The sequence below is a fragment of the Phyllostomus discolor genome, chromosome 6 (assembly GCF_004126475.2).
Source record: "Phyllostomus discolor isolate MPI-MPIP mPhyDis1 chromosome 6, mPhyDis1.pri.v3, whole genome shotgun sequence".
Lineage (NCBI taxonomy): Eukaryota > Metazoa > Chordata > Mammalia > Chiroptera > Phyllostomidae > Phyllostomus > Phyllostomus discolor.
This window is the reverse complement of record NC_040908.2, coordinates 88,184,556-88,197,131: the sequence shown is the minus strand read 5'-3', so window position 1 is coordinate 88,197,131 and position 12,576 is coordinate 88,184,556. Positions and strand designations below refer to the sequence as shown.

General features: G+C 38.2%; 1 pseudogene; it reads left to right on the top strand.

Moving 5' to 3' along the window:
- The first annotated feature begins 2,413 nt into the window (after positions 1-2,413).
- Positions 2,414-10,596, top strand: LOC114498798 (annotated as a pseudogene).
- Positions 10,597-12,576: the final 1,980 nt, after the last annotated feature.

The window sequence follows — 12,576 nt, the reverse complement described above, 5'->3', positions numbered from 1 at the left end:
AAAGAAATTAAGGGAGACACAAATAAATGGAAGCATACACCATGTTCATGGATTGGAAGAACTGACATCATTAAATGTCCATACTATCCAAAGCAATTTATAGATTCAATGCAATCCCCTATTAAAATACCAATGACATATTTCACAAATATGGAACAAATGTTTGAAAATGTATAGGGGACCATAAACTACCACAAAAACCTCAGCAATTTTGAGAAAGATGAACAAAGTAGGAGGGATCACAGTACCTGATATCAGACTATATTACAAGGCCACTATAATCAAAATAGCCTGGTACTGGCATAAGAACTGACACAAACATCAATGAACAGAATAGAGAGCCCAGAAATAAACCCATCTCTCTATGATCAGTAATAATTGACAAACAGGGAGGAGCACAAAATGAGTTAAAATAGCCTCTTCAATAAATAGTTTTGGAAGATCTGGACAGGTACATGTAAAAAAATGAAACTAGATCACTAACTTACACCATAAACAGAAATAAACTCAAGATGGATAAAAGACTTAAATATAACTTGTGACCCCATAAAAGTCCTAGAGAAAAACAGAGGTAGGAAAATTTCGGATATTCCATGCAGCAATATTTTCACAGATACATCTTCTAGGGTAGGGATATAAAGGAAAGAATGAAGAAATGGGACTGCATCAAATTAAAAAGCTTCTGCACGGCTAACGGAAACATCAACAAAATGAAAAGGGAACCAACCATATAGGAGAACATATTTGCCAATGATACTTTGGACAAGGGTTTGATCTCCAAAATATATAAAGAACTCATGTAACTCAAAACCAGGAAGAGAAAAAATCCAATCAAAAAATGTCCAAAGGACCTGAACAGACATTTCTCCAAGAAGGATATACAGAGGGCCCAGAGACATATGAAAGAATATTCAACATCACTAGGCATCAGAGAGATGCAAATTAAAACCACAATGATATAGCACTTCACACCTGTCAGAATGGTCATCATTAACAAATCAACAAATAAGTGCTGGCAAGAATGTGGAGAAAAGGGAACCCTAGAGCACTGTTAGTGAGAATACAAACTGGTGAAGCCACTGTGGAAAACAGTACGGAATTTTCTCAAAACACTAAAAATGAAATTGCCTTTTGACCCAGCAATTCCTTAGGGTATAATACCAGCAGTATCCTGAAACACCAATTCAAAAGAACGTATGCTCCCCAGTGTTCATAGCAGCATTATTTACGACAGTCAAGTGCTAGAAACAGCCTAAGTCCCCATCAGTAAATGAGTGTGGATAAAAAAACTGTGGCACATTTACACAATGGAATATTACACAGCAAAGAGAAAGAAGGAACTCCTACTCTTTGAGAAAGCATGGTGGAACTGGAGATGATTATGCTAAGCAAAATAAGCCTGGTGGTGAAAGACAAATACCATATGATCTCACCTATAAGTAGAACCTAATGAACAAAACAAACAAATGAGCAAAATAGAATCAGAGACATGGAAATAAAGAACAAACTGACAGTAACCAGAGGCGAGTGGGGAGGGGGGTAAGAAGGGCAAAGGTCTAGTCAGAAAATGTGTATAAAAGGCCCATAGACGTGGACAACAGGGTGGTTATTGACTGTGGGAGCCAGCAGAGTGGGGGAGTGAGTGGGAAGGGCATGGCAGAGCAATGGGGAAAATATTGGGACAGCTGTAACTGAACAATAAAATTTAAAATAAAAATAAAATTTAAAACTTTAAAAAATGAAAACACTTCTTGAAGGCTCAAAAATATGAATACACTTCCTGGCTGGCGTAGCTCAGTGGATTGAGCGAGGCTGGGAACCAAAGTGTCCCAGGTTCGATTCCCAGACAGGGTACATTCCTGGGTTGCAGGCCATAACCCCCAGCAACCACACATTGATGTTTCTCTCTCTCCCTCTCTCTCTCCCTCCCTCCCTCCCTTCCCTCTCTAAAAATAAATAAAATCTTTAAAAAAATTCCCTTTAAAAAAAATATGAATACACTTCAGAGGTAGAACTGAGTTTAAATCTGCAGACGTACTTAACTTCAAAGCCTATGTTCTTTCTGCTAACTAGTCTCCCAAGTCACTGTGACTTGGGCCTCCAAAGTCCAAGAGGACCTCTGTCTAATTTTGAAATGCCAGCCAAGCAAATTTTAGCCCAGTCTTTCCAGAAATCAGGGTTTCTGTAGTGGATGCAGGAAAAAGCATCAAACCTTCTAACAACTTGGAAGTTTTGAAATTTTCAGGACCTTTATAATTCCCACAAGAGCAACAGTAATTCCTAAACAACAGCTGGGATACTATCCTCCCAGCCTCCAACTTCAGGTATTAAATTTTAGCCTTTCACAGGTGAAAAGGAAAGGAAGAGGTACTGTGAGTGATCAGGGAGTACCACACGGAGACAGACATCCAAAATGGCATCACTCTTATTTGCCTCCTTGTCCAAGGAGGCCACTCCTGGCCACTCCTGGCCAGCTCCAGTAGAGCTGGCCACTACTGATGATAACTCTGACCATAGTGGAAGTCAGAAAGACTCCATTTTTCTCAAAAAAGTGAGTGCCTTAAAACCCTATAACAAAATAAAACAAGTTTAAAGCAGTTGCAGTCTCTCAGACAGTATTTTGATTAGGGACTGCATTTTTTATCAAAAAGCTATCTCAAAAAAAAGTAGACATATCCAAAAATATGTCAAAAAACAAAAACAACTAAAATTTGCAATTACTTAAAGTAATATTCCAAGAACTATAATTGAGCACAAATTTATTTTTATATTGATGTTTAAAGCTGTTACAGTTTACTGTAATTGCATGTAGAGCTTACAAACAATAGACTCCTACTGAATCTCCAAATTTATGTTTGTTACACTTGTATTCAATCTCCCAGACTTAGCACTATTATTTGCATGATACTTTTTCAGATACACAGTTGAAAGCTAGCTTTAGGCCTATGTAAATGTTGATTATATTTCTGTATTCACTCAAAACACAGTTAATGAGTTAGATGCTATATACTAGAGATCTACTGATTAATAAGACAACATTATCGTCATCATATGACTTGGACATGTAGAAAGACTACAAGAAAAAGAACAAAGACCATAGAATGTCATGAGTGCTGGGTATATAAAATGCTACAGGGATAAAGATGATGATGATAGCCATGACAGTGGCAGTCATAGCACTTATCATTACTATGCCATGTTTATATATTACCTCATTAAATCCCCACAGCAGTCCATCAAGATCAGCTCTACCCACGTTTTACAAAGGAAATAACAGATCCTCCAGAAAGTCAAGAATTTTGTCTAATGTCACACAAGAGATTGGTGAAATAAAAACCACCTACCAAAAATTCTGGCTAAACCAAAACTTGTGGTTCTAACAATACTTCCTATACTGATGCTGTCAGGTGGACTGGTGGGGGAAAGTCACCCCAGGCAGAGGGGAACAGCCGTCTACATTCACAAAAAGTAGAGCCTGATAGAGAATAAAGACCTGTTATATTTCCTGCTAAAAGCTTTTTGTGTTACAAATGGATACACTAAACTAGATCTTACACCTTTGCAACCTGACTCAAAATGAGAATCATAAAAACAAAATAACGACAATAAAAAAACAAGAGGGGCCGAAACATTAAACATACAAAACAGATAATCCTGGTAAAAGTGTTGGGTGGGAATTGGAATGGATGATCAAGTGAGTTCATTTACAGTGAAACTGAAAATTAAATACATTAACTTTCTAGCTTCTAAACTGCAAGCTACTTCCAGGCAAAATGGATGACCAGATTATGTGGTTTATTAATTATTCAAACTATTCATCCATTTGACAAATATTTCTTGGGTGCCTCTATGTGGCACACACTGTACTGGGCACTGCTGAGGAGGAAGTGAAGCAGGTATGAAGCCTCCCACACCAAAGGCATCAGCTGGAGGGGAAGACTGACATCTCGACAAGTAGCACCAATATGGAGTGCACAGCAGGCAGACAGCAGGCACAGGTATGGCGCATGACTGCTCTCCCTCCCTCAGATGATTCACAGTGGGGCACAGGGGTGTTGCCTCCAGCAGTTTCTTCAGCACAATGCACAAAATGCACTGTGGTTTGAATTTAGAAGCTACTGAATTCAAAATTAGATTCAGAAGGAGATTGAGTAATCAGAATAACAGTAGACAAGAGCCAGTGGGAGATGATTTTTCAGAATTTAATACACTTTCTCTTTCATTAAGCCTCAGACAGCTGCACTGTGGGGCTTGTTGTGCAACATATGTGATATTTCAACTTCATTCCCACTGACAATCTACATTTATATGATATTACAGAAAATACTGAAAAAATATGTTTGCTTTGGAAAGGAAAAAGAGCATTAAACCTTATAATTATTAGTATTTAAAGGTTTTCACTTTTTAATTTTGTTAAACTAAAAGCTACCTGTCAAGAGTCTTGATTTCTAAATTGGAATAACTAGAGGGTTAAATAATAGTTAAATATATAATATTTAGTTAAAGTAAATTAATGTTCTGACAAATAATCAGAAAATAAATAAACATCAAGGATAATGAAAGGCAAGTGACCACAACGAAAGACAGGGACTGTTGCCTGAAGGCTCTCAAGGGGTGCTTCAATGGAAGATAGGAACTGCTGTCTCTTTTAAAGAAAAGCTATGTGCAGACCAGGGGGGTCAAGATAAATGCATAGAAGGAAGGCAGTGCTGCCAATGTGCCAAGAGAAATGGAACTCAGTATTCTCTAGGTGTTAAAATTCAATGGTTGTCCTCGTTTAGCCACCTCCTCCTGTCTGGGGCCCTAGTAAATAGCACTCTCAGAGTTCATTCTGTAAAGGCCCAGTATAAAGTAGGTCTGCATTGACATAAACATTAGACTATGTGGGGGTTCCTCTCCATAGTGTTTCATAAGGACACATTACTTTTACAAAGGATTGGCAATGATTATCGACTGAGTATGAAAGCAGCAAAAAAGAAGGAAGGAAGGAAGGAAGGAAGGAAGGAAGGAAGGAAGGAAGGAAGGAAGGAAGGAAGGAAGGAAGGAAAGAAAAAAAGAAAAGAAAAGAAAAAAAGAATGGTAAATTAAAAGAAAGTAAATCTCTGTGGTTTAGAGCATACGGATTGATTCACATTTGTAATTAAATAGCCTTTCACCTACTCAAATACATCACTCCAGGAACGTTCCCATCTCTGTCTGACACCATCGATTTTTGCCTTGTCTATTGGTTAGGTCATTTCCAGCATATACCAGCTAGTTTGATCTGTATCTCCTCACCTTATGAAAATGTCCTCTCTGAACTGCACTTCCTCCTTTAGCTACTGCCCATTTCTCCATTCTCCTCTGCAGCAAAGCTCCTTGAATGATTTGACTATTCAGTATTCACTCTTTTCTCCTCCAATTATCTGTCATCACATTTTAATCAGACTTTTGCCACCGCCACCACTCCCAAACTGCTTTTTCCAGGATCATTAATAATCTCTGTGTTGCTTAATTCAATGGTTGAAGCTCATTCCTCCTCCCACTTGATGCAACATTTGATACAGTTAATCACATTCAACTACTTGGAAACACTCTTCACTCAGAATTCAGAGCTGTACACTGGCTTCCTCCTTTATTGGTTTATCCTCTTTTCCAAGACCAGCACCTGGGTCTTGGACCTGCTGGTTCTCAGGCCTTCCCTATTTCTCTGTACTGTCTCTTGGGATCTCATGCCTTTAAATACCATCTATGTGTTGATGACTGCCAGATTATACTTTCACACCGGACCTCTCTCTGAAAGGCGAATTCATCCATTCAACCATCTATTCAGCAACTCCACTTGTGATACTGTTTAGACAAACAGTGTCTCAAAATTAATATGCCCATAACTGAACACCTGATCTTCCTACCATCCTCAAATTTAGGTCCCTTTCCATCTCGGTCAATACTGTTCATCCTTACACTTGTTCAAGCCCAAAATCTCAGAATTAATGTTCAATTCCCTCAACTTTTTTCTCGTTCCAAGTATAGAGGGACCTTAATAAAATGTCATAGATCCCTTTGAGGAAGGACTCAGTGCTACAAGTATCATAATCTTACTCCCAGTCTTCCCCAAAGGAAATGTGGTCATTTACCAGGGTGACTGTGCACTATGGAAATGGAAATACCCAAAATTTGGGGGGATGACTGAGGACTAGCTCTGAGCTGACTCTCATTCCTGAGAATTCAGAATGCCCTGTGGTTACCAAAACCTATGTAATTTTGGCCTCAGTCTCTCATGAGCCCAGAGGTCCAGAGACCCATCCTGTGACAAACATCATTAGAAACCTTTTTTTAATAAGATATGGACCTTGATTTTATAGTGGCTTATTTTAATAATTGTTTTTATTATAGAACTTTCATGGTTTTATTTGTGCCTGTGTTCATTGCCATTAGCCATGTTTATGTTTTGATATGGACCTTTAGGTACAGTTGATCTTAGGAAAAAAATATCTGTAGATATTAAGTTTAATTATAAACATTTCAACCAGGTCTGCCTGTCTTGAAAGTTGGTGATCTCACCATACTGCACCTTTTCCCTTGGGCCAATGTGAACCCAGCAAAAGGATCCCAGGGCCCACTAAGGCCTAGAGCAGCATGGAGAGCCCCTGGGTGCTCCCTGAAGGAATGTTCAGTCACTGCAGATGCAGCATGGCCTCAGCCTGATCCTTCCAACATGGGCCGTCAGTAGATATGGTCTGGCTCCTGAATAGAAGGCTTTTGACCCTCATGCTGTAGCCTCCCACTTCCAGCGCTTTACACCAGTGGGAGAATGAGGAGTGGGCACCCTGATAGGAGACCTAGAGACTCTATCCCCTCCACTGTTCACCCCCTAGATTCAATCCTGATACTTGGCAAAGTTCATTTCTCTTTAGAGAAATATATTTTTGAGCACATGATATGTATAAGACCCTGTTCTGGTCTTCTTTTGATGGGGCACATTTTTCCAAGATTTTCCTTAGTTCTGGTGAGTGAACCAAAGCTCTAGGACTTGGACTTCTAGAGGTTTCACATTCAGAGACTGTCTGGCAATAGTTTATAGACAGTGCTGATCCTTGGTCTAGTTTCCATCAGGCTGAGGCAAAAATTAGAGTTAGGTGCAATAGAATGATTTTCCAGTGAAGCTAAGTTTATTCCATTTAGAAGGTTATACCTTATCTTGATATTATGTTTTCCCTCTTTTTAGTTTAAAAATGGCATTTCTTTTATGAAATGATAGTAGAAGACAGGGTATTTTTCAATGTTATTACTTAAAAAATAAAACATTGACAACTCTATGGCCTCCAAATAAATTAATATATGTATAGATAGATGGTAATTACTCCATAATTCAAATATGTGTGCCATCCCCTATTCTCTATGGTTTCCTCTAGGTAGCCACAGGTGATATCCATGCTAAAAAGACATAATACATTTCTGCAGTCACCTCCCATTCTGCAAATGAATCTTGACCACCAATGTAAGTGGTTTGCTCATTCAAGGAACCAGATTTACTCTGGAAAGATGGAGCTGTGTAATACAGAGCCCTGCCCTGGGAGGCTGGAAGAACATGCTGTCTCACAAAGTGTTGCTGAGCTTGATGATTCCTAACCCTTTCAAAGTCCCTGACGGAGTCTGTCCCTGCATTGCCAACTGATGTCATTGCCTGCATGCTTGGTCCCCCACATATTCTACTGGGAAAACTCATCATAATATCATTCTAAAAGGGAAATTATAAGATAACATATAGAAAATATGACAAATCTGCCCTAAATCTGTCTTCAAAATTCAAAAGAAAAAGGAATGGAATTTGGAGGTTTTAATTTTACTGGTATTAAACCAAAGATAGACCAGTATTATCTTCATTTACATTGTGTTTCTCTCCTCCAAGAATTTCAAATGATTTCTGATGTTGTCGCCTTCATTTAGTGATTACAATTTTAGGCAGTTTGCCATAAACCCAAGTTGAGTTTGGAAGTTTGACTCATTTAACATGGTGCTTACCTCTTTCCACCACAGTAGACAGCACAGTACAAGCAACTTTGGCCTGTCTGAGCAAATATCTGTGTTAGAATCTTCAGTGAAAATTAATTATTAGCTGTATTACTTTCAGCAAACCTTAAACTTCTCTAAACCTCAGTTTCATCATTTGCAAGATGAGTATTTCAAGAACAACAGCACATGGTTATAATGCATCTGGTATGAAATACTCAAGAATGCTAGCTCAGTTTTTTTAAAAGCTAATTACACTTCACATTTTCATTTCAAATTAACTTACACAAGATACCTTTGTTTTCTGTTTGTATTATTTAAAAAAATTTGAAGGGAAGAATTTTAATTTGCTTACAAATAGGCCTGGAGTGAAAGGGATATTGTGCTAAATGTTTTGCCTACTCATAATTTCAAATATCCAGATAAGAACCACAAGTGGACTCAGCTTTAATTTCACACCGCTGTTGCTTTAACCAGTGTCCTTTTTTTTAAATTTTATTTTAATCATTGTTCAAGTACAGTTTTCTCCCTTTTACTCCCAATCCAGCCAACCAGTGTCCTTAATACTGTACTTCAGTGCTGAATCATTAATGACTCAGAGGTTTATAAATACCATTACCTGAATCACTTGGAGTTTTCTTTAGAGGTCCCTACTTCCTTCTCTAAGTTTCAATTAGACCTGACCCTGAAAGGGGAATGATATGTGACAAGTTCACTTCCCACACTGGTGAGGCTGCTAAGTCTCTATGATATATATAACACATTTATAAGAAGGAACATTCTAAAAATAAGCTTATTGCACTCTCATTCAACTCACTAAATAACTGATGTAACTTGAAGACAGTAAGCGACACTCATCAGTTTTCTCTAACCCCTTACTAAATGTCAGAAAGAACTGAAATATTCCAAACTAGGACGCTACTCTTAATTTCTTAAAAATAAGTTAGAATGCACACATTTTTATAGAAAAAAATGTGGGTGGGGGTAGGACAGAGAGGGTAAAGGAGGTCAAATATATGGTGATGGAATACTAGACTTTGGGTGGTAAGCACACAGTGCAATATACCCATGATATATTATAAATTGTATACCTGAAATTTATATAATATTATTAACTAACATTACCCCCAATAAATTTCATTGAAAATTTTTAATTAAAAAATTTTTAAATGCTCCAGAAATATAAGTATATAACATTCAAAATCTAAACTTCATGTTGTAGCAATGGTTAAAAGACAACACTGAAAAAGATAGCTAAGGTGACAAGTTGAAAGCAGCTGAAATGTGACTGCTGGTACATGAAATCACTTCAGTAAGGGATTTAGTTAAGGAATAGGGAATGAGGAAATATTGATATAATGTACAAGTCAATATGGTTAGAGTCAATTCATTATCTGTGCTTACAATAATGTACAGCAGCAAAGATAATCCAAAAATCTTTCATATTTGCTTTTGTATTATATTATTTGCAACAGATTTATCTTCCCACTATATTTAAGTTTTGGGTATTCATCACCTGATGGATGGGGGAAGACACCCAATAGCATCCTCAAGAGCACAGGGAAGCAAGGGAGATAATATTTTTCCAAAGATATTATGCAAAATAAATTGTGTCTGTAAGCGAGTAGCAGGTGAGGCCCAGAATGCTAAGAGCATGGAATGAGGCCAATCATAATACTTGATTATTTTGCAGTTCATCACCCAGCCTCCAGTGGCCTAGGGAAAAGCAGGGTTGCACACATGCCTACTCACTGCATTTATTCTCCTTTCCTCCAGGCAAATACCCCACCCTCTAGAACTATTGTGGTCAGAGCATTGTGGATCACAGGCTTCAAAAAAGGAGAACTCGTCTGCTGAGCAGCCCATGCCAGAAAGTCCCACCTGAGTCCTGGGTGTGAGCCTCATGGGCTTCTTTGGGACTAGAAAAATCCTGAAGCCAGAAGTTACCTACATATGCTTTGGAACATGCTTTAGATGCTTTTTTTTTTTTTTCTGGGAGCCCTGCAACTATCCTAAAAATTCAACGTATTATAGAGCAGACCTATGGCCAATGGTGGCAGAGTCTACACAGAGCTCTGCTTCAGGGTGTTCTGGGAAGAACCTTTCAACTTATTGACTATTCTGGTCAATAGATTGCATAGCTCATTATGCTTTTGAATACCTTGATAATGTCTGTTATGAGTTCTGGACATCAATGGAGCCTACAATTCAAAACTCAGATATCATCTTTGCAGAACATCTTAGTTAACATTTTCATGGTGTCCGAAGAGGGGATATTGTGACTACAAAAAATCCAAGTGATCCAAAAATCAAACATTTGTAAACGAGTAATTGGTTTAAAAGGAGACAAAATCCTTACCAACCATCCATTAGTTTTCTTTAAAAGCCATAGTTATGTGTTAACAGATCATGTTTGGTTAGAAGGTGATAACCCACAGAATTCTACAATTCCAAGTACTATGGACCCATTTCACATGGATTAATAAAAGGACATACTTCTTTGAGATTTGGCCTCTGAGTGATTTTGAATTCCTACATGATAACCCTAATGGCCACAGATTTTCTGATGATTAGCAAGCATTTATTCTTTTGACTTAATTTTTATCTCCCGTCCAAGTGACTTTATTCTTGCCAATAAAACCATGTACTTACCAATAAAATAATTACCATTCAATAAAAAAGAAACACCCTCAAATTTGGGGGACAAGTCCACGGACAGTTAATACAAATTAATTGAAAAATAAATTAGCTAAGCCACATGCTGAGAGTGACCCAAAGAAATAATTTGCCCAGTAATCTTTGCAATTCTTGGGAAGAAGATGAACTATAATTTATGAATATTTCTCTGTAATCTTTTAAATTCTAGGGAAGATGCCAATGAAACAACTAGTTTCAAATCTGAAGCTGAGGGTCCTTAAAACATTGATTAAATTTAGTTTTAAATCCTAGCTCTAGACATCACCTCTTTCTCTATATATATACCCCTCAGAAACCCAGTCTTTCTCCCAATAATCAACACTGGTGTCAGCAGAAGACCTGACTAACAGTCACGTGTCCAGACCTCTAGCAGGCTAAAGATAGCATCTTGACCTAAGCTATGTTTTAGTTCCTGTGCCCTCGGGTGTACCAACCCTCTGGCTACTTTCCCATGAAACTAGACACCAGAGGGACACTAGAACAGACCTCAGAGCTGTCCTCCAGGCTTGAAGAGATGATTCATCAGCCTTACCTGACTGCCAACTAATGAGCTCTAAGCAGGACTCCAAAACCCTAACCCACAGTGTCTTGTTATTTTTCCCTGTATATTCTGTAACCTACACACCATCGGGGTATTCAGGCTTTTGAGCATTAGCCTCTGGTTCTCCTGGGTGGCACCATTCATAATAAAATAACCAATCTTTCTCCACTGCAATTCTCAGTGTCTGGTGTTTAGCTCTGCTAGTGCCAGGTGGACAAACTCTTTCTATCCTGTAACAAATTCTTCACCTAGAAACAGACAAAATCATAAAAGTAAAATACCGAAAATATCTCCTCAGTGCTGAAAGTAAAGCATGCTGTTGACAAACAGGTAAGATCATCTGATCTCTTAAGTAAAGGAGAAACAAGATCAAAAGATCTCACCAATCACCAACTCAAATTCCCTACCCTGGAAACTATGGGAAGAAAGCAAATCAGATCTTGACAAATATCATCAGTGATTACTAATGATGAGGAATGAGGGCAAGAGGTGAAAATGGGCAATGGACAGGACAGATTCAGAGGCTACAGGAGCAGGACAGAAAAAACAAATGTAGGAACGACAGAAAACCACACAGCAACGCAGCTTGCTGCCTACCCAGTTTCTCAGAAGCAGCATATTCTGATTAATAGAAGCACTTTTGTAAAATGTGGAAGGAGGCTGGACCTTCAACCCCACTCTCAAAGGGCTAGAAAGACCATCAGAAAGGTGAAGACCACTCCCCAGAGGCACTTTTTCCATTGGAACTAAATGCAGCATATGTTGGAGCAGGACCAGCAGTGAAACTGTGCTAGCTCCAAGTTTCCTCTCATCCAAAATTTTACCTACCTGGCTTCTTCCTCCTGATATATTAAATACATTCCCAAACTAGAGATAATTTGGACACTGTAAAGGGACAGCTCTCTACAATAACAACTAACTAATGCAATTTGATTGGTAAAAGTCCCAGAGAAGATTCCAGAGAAAGCTATACCCATCCTATGCACTTGAAGTAGAGCCCACGCTGAACAAAAAATTAAATGTAAAAAATCTGGCTTCTGGCATGATAATTTCAACAGAGTAGAAACACAACTTCTGTGAAAATATATGGATGCTCCTAACATCCTGACTCACAGTCGACTCCAGTTTCCTCCCTAACCTATTCAGGCTGCTGAATGATCAAACCAGTAACATTATCCAATGACATCTGACACTCCAGGTTATCTATGAGAAAATAATTTTTGAATAACAGACTGGAGTCACTCATCATGTCTGCAACATTAAATTCCAAAAGAAAAGGGAATCACATTAATTTTTAAGGGAAATAGCCAAGACTCATGAGTTCTATAACTCAGTTAGACATAAAG